Below are 5,190 nucleotides of genomic sequence, written 5' to 3'. Positions count from 1 at the left end.
ATAACTCCGAATTTTACTAAACAGCCCCTCCTCTACAATTCTTTTCAAATGAAGTCCCAATAATTTACCAAGTAATCCCTGCCCTCATAATTCTTTACGGAACCCATCCGAAACCTACACTTTTAACCCTCAACTTCTAAAATTGTGGCAATTAACTCCTCGAGATCATCCTTTTATATATAATTATTTATTTTAGGGCTATTATTCATTCATTAATTTGTTTATTTATTTAATAAATAAACGGGTGTTACAACTCTCCCCCACTTAAATTAGATTTTGTCCTCGAAATCTTTCTTACCATTCCTTACTCGCCCAACCACTCTAGTAGCAGGGTCACCAACCTGGGCACACCCTAGCCCTCCCAGGGTAGCCATGACCAATCCTCGTAAAGCCCTAAAATCTACAGGTGAACGAATTCCTCGCAACAAGATCTCATCTACTCCGTATGAAGTCTGCTGTCTCGAGATGATCTGTATCCCTAACAGACCACTCATACTGAATCATTATCGTTGAATCCAGTTTGTTTATCCCAAAACTGACTACTTAACTTCCAATCACTTGCGGTTCCCAGTATAAAACAGGGTCACAGACCCAAATATCCTTGCATATCACTCATACTTGGTCAACGCTCAGCTGATCTCGCTGTGAGTGACTTGCCACTTCCCAATCAACCAGCTATTTCGTCCGTACTTGCAACCTGAACACAATTGCTAACACTGCCCAAACGTTGAAACTACCCGAACACTGAACTGCCTGAAGCATGGTTGATTTCCAAAATCTAACGAGACCTGCTTGGTCTCAATGCGTTCACCAACCATCTGAAATACCGGGTTCTAGCCCAGCTGCGAAGCTAGAGGACTCCCACTTAGTCGCCTCACACGACTTCTGAACGAAATCCTTCTCTGGAACTAGTTGCCACTAGTTATCATGCCACTGTGGCTCTAACAACCTCCTGATCTAACCGATCGGGTCCATGCGTCGCATCCTGTCATCATCCAATCCGAGACTAAAAGTGATTGCTACCTAACCAATGGTAGCCTTACATCACAAACGCCCTTAAGCAGTCCATTACTTCCCTGATCTCATAATTGTAATGGAGTTCCTACAGTCTTATCACTGGCTCAACCAGAGCTAATCCATCTGGGTAATACCGAAATCCAATATGTGGATTTCCATATCCTCACTGCTGCACCCGAACTGGTGGGTACTACTGTTCCTTCCGCGTTCTAACAACACGCTCATGCCATCTACCAACCTAGTGAATGCTACGGCTACACCCGCAGACTTACAACACTCTATCACTATCTAGCTGCTAGTGAATGCTACGGCTACACCCGCAGACTTACAACACTCTAACACTATCTGCCAACCTGGTGAATGCTACGGCTACACCCACAGACTTACAACACTTCCCATGCGAACTGACTGCTAGTGAATGCTACAGCTACCCCCGTAGTCTTACAACACTTTCCATACTAATCGACGACTAGTGAATGCTACGGCTACCCCCGTAGTCTTACAACACTTTCCATACTATTTGATCGCTAGTGAATGCTACGGCTACCCTCGTAGTCTTACAACACTTTCCAAACCGCGTCGATCATGCACTCGCCCTAACACACCACTGAACTTGAGTCCTAACCGGAACTCTAACTTGGTTCCCGAAACCTGCTATCACGTGACCCCACTGTATCAGTACCGCACCCATTCCTGTGATCAAAGCGTCACAGTAAACAACGAAATCATCTACACCCTCTGGCAGGGTGAGGATCGGTGTCTCGCACAACCGCTGTCTAAGAGTTTCGAAGGCTGTCTGTTGCTCAGGCCCCCAACGAAAGGCCACCGACTTCTTAGTCAGTCGGGTCAAAGGAACTGCAATCTCGGAGAAGTCCCGTACAAATCTCCGGTAATAACCCGCTAGACCCAGGGAATTTTGAATCTTAGATGGAGACCTCGGAATCTCCCACTGCATCACGGCCTCTATCTTGGCCGGATCAACTAAAACACCCTTCTGGTTGACAAGGTGCCCAAGAGATTACACCCCGCGCAACCAAAACTCACATTTGGAGAACTTTATAAAAAGTCTCTCCCCCACTTAGATTCGACTAACTCTTCACATTACATGAGAATTGAAGGATTCCCAATCCTCCTCGCTTTCTAATATCTCATTGATGACAACCTGTGCCTGCCAATGCTAGCGTTTAATCACCGATTAAACCTTGAGATCTCCCATCCTCGGAAATCTCGATGAGTACTCTTGAAATCTGATCCAGACTGACACCTCAATCCGTCTAACATGTTGTCAATTGTGTTGGGTTTTGAGCATTCTAACACTCCTATGGTGTACATCCAACCCTATAAACCTTGGATCTATGTTTTCTCTATTATACATGCAAATATTAACTATTCCAAGGTTTCATCCTAACTAGCATATTATGAAGCACCTATACTACAAAGTTCTAGTTAGATGACATACCTTTTGATGTAGCTTGATGTCTTCAAGCTTTAAGAGCTTAGCCCCAATAGTGTGGAAGCCTCAAATGGAATCACAAATCACCAAAACACCTTGGAAGAACTTTAGAGAATATGTATGCACACTAAAATCGGCCCACTCTTATTTTCACACACTTGTGTCAATTTTGTGAGCCAAGGACCCCTTTATATATTATGGAGGATTAGGGTTACATCCATGTAAATCCTAATACCCATGACCTTTCATTTACATAGGATCCATGGGTTAAAAGCTCCATGGACCATCCATGAAAGCTTAGCCCAACCTAAATGAACTTGGCCCATTCCATATATATAAGAGTCCATATTTAATTAGTTCTTTTTGATCACTTAATTAATTCTAAATTAATTCTTGATCAATACTAATTAAATAATATCATTCCATATTAATATATTAGAACTTATAATATATTAATATAAATCATAAATATACTATTCTCAAAAGACTATCCATATAAATTGTGCCGGTGAAGTGCAACCCAAATGGACCATGTCGGGTCGGGTCAAGTACATACCAAATATAGTTATAGACTTAGACATTAATCCAACAGTCTCCCGCTTGGATAAGTCTAAAACTATTATTGAGTATGACTTCATAACCTAACTGGCAATCGTAGCTCTTAAAGCCGCTGTCGAACTCTGACATTGTCAATAACTTGTCCATTAGATAAGGGATCATATATTCCTCCATTCTAGATATCATATGGACTGAGGCATGGATTATAATCATTCTCTCTGTCCATTTGTTGTTTCCTGATTTTCGATTTATGATGACTGACTGATTGAACAAATCAAATCAGTCCTGGCTTGGCCAAGCACTCACATGTGTCATCGCTAAATCATCGAGGGGCCCACAGATATCGCTTTTATCCCGAAGGTAAAAGGAATGGATAAACTTCGACTCATATGGCTTGTTCTACTACTTGTTGAATCATACACAAAGGCACGTTTTATAACATCGAGTTACCAAATGCGTTTTCGTGCAATCAATGTATAACCAACTCATAGTAACAACTCATATCTCTAGGTTTGAAGAATATAAGATATTATCGTCTCATGATCACTCGTGATAAAATCCATGAAGTGATTCAAATGAGCGCGGGTTGAATCCAATACTCAGAACTTATGAGCACTCATGAGTGTTGTAGCACCACTTTGTCCACCAACTTGGACCTCTACAAACCAACCCATGACAGTCTTGATTCATATCTACTTCCAACATATGACCGACTGTGGATGGTTTGAATAACTTAATCATTCAGGAAGAGCGACTTAGTTATTTTGGAAGTCAATGTTGGATATAGTGTCTAAGTCCATAACTTTATTTGGTATGTACTTGACCCGACCCGGCATGGTCCATTTGGGTTGCATGGCATTGCAATACTTGGATAGACTAAATGAGAGAATAAGGCACTTATGATTATTAATATATTATAAGTTCTAATATATTAATAATAGTATTATTTAATTAGTATTGATCAAGTATTAATCTAGTATTAATTTGGTGATCAAAGTGAGACTAATTAAATATATAGGGTTGATTATGACAATCATCAATTCTTTTATGGTGGATTAATGATCCATGGTTTATGGGTTATGGATGTAACCATATGGAGCTCCATGGATAGTCCATGGGAGTTACAAATCCATGGGTCATGGGAAATCAAGAGTCATGACAATTAAGGGCATTCATGTGTAAACCCTAATTGTGACAACACTATAAAAGGAACCCTATGGCTAGCAAAATGATGACCTAGTGGACCTAGTGTTACTAGAGAGGGCATAACCGATTTTGAGTGCTAGAAGTATTCTCTCAAGTTATTCCAAGTCTTGTGGTGTTGTGTGAAGCATTTGAGGCACAACATTTGGGGTGCTAGGCTCACAAAGTCTTGAAGGAATCCAAGCAACAACAAGGTATGTATTTCTACTAGTTTTTATGTTTCATATATTCCCCATGCCATGCTAGTTAGGAAATAACCTTGGAAATGAAATTTGCATGTATATAGAGAAAACATAGATTCAAGGTTATTAGGGTTGCATGTACACTTAGGAAGTGTTAGAATGCTCAAAACCCATCAGTGGTATCAAAGCCTGGTATTGTTTTCTGTATACTTGATGCAAAACTGCTTAAAAATCGAAAATTCTGCACTTTGACGACTGGACTCGCCGAGTCCATGGGGAGGACTCGCCGAGTCCATGAACAAATTCATCCTACTCGACGAGTAGAATAATGCACTCGGCGAGTAGGAGCGTGCTGGGCAGTTTTTTCGAGTTTTGTTGCTGGAAATGGATTAAGATCATTATCCCAATCTGTTTTGGACTTGTAAAATCTGTTTTTCAAAATGATAATGATTATGTTAACCCATTTTACATGACTTTTATCAATTTTCAAGTATTGTATATGTTTATATGATTTTCTTGAAATTGTTTGATATGAATATTTGTTCTTATGAGTTTTTAGAAGATCATAGGAATTTTGTGTAACTTACATGCTTGTTTAATTCATGATCTTAATGCTAATGATGGTGTCCATAACTTGTCCTCAAGTTATGGATAACCAAAAGTCACTTCTTTTAATTATGATTAAAGAACTAAAGAGGTTTCATAAAATGAAGAGTCTTCATTTTATGAACCATTAAAACTCATAAGTTACAAATTGAAGAGACTTGGAATAGTTTC

This window comes from Lactuca virosa, chromosome 5 (assembly GCF_052849685.1).
Source record: "Lactuca virosa cultivar CGN04683 chromosome 5, Lactuca_virosa_CGN04683_v6, whole genome shotgun sequence".
NCBI lineage: Eukaryota > Viridiplantae > Streptophyta > Magnoliopsida > Asterales > Asteraceae > Lactuca > Lactuca virosa.
The sequence above is the reverse complement of the archived record's forward strand: the minus strand, read 5'-3'. Positions refer to the sequence as shown.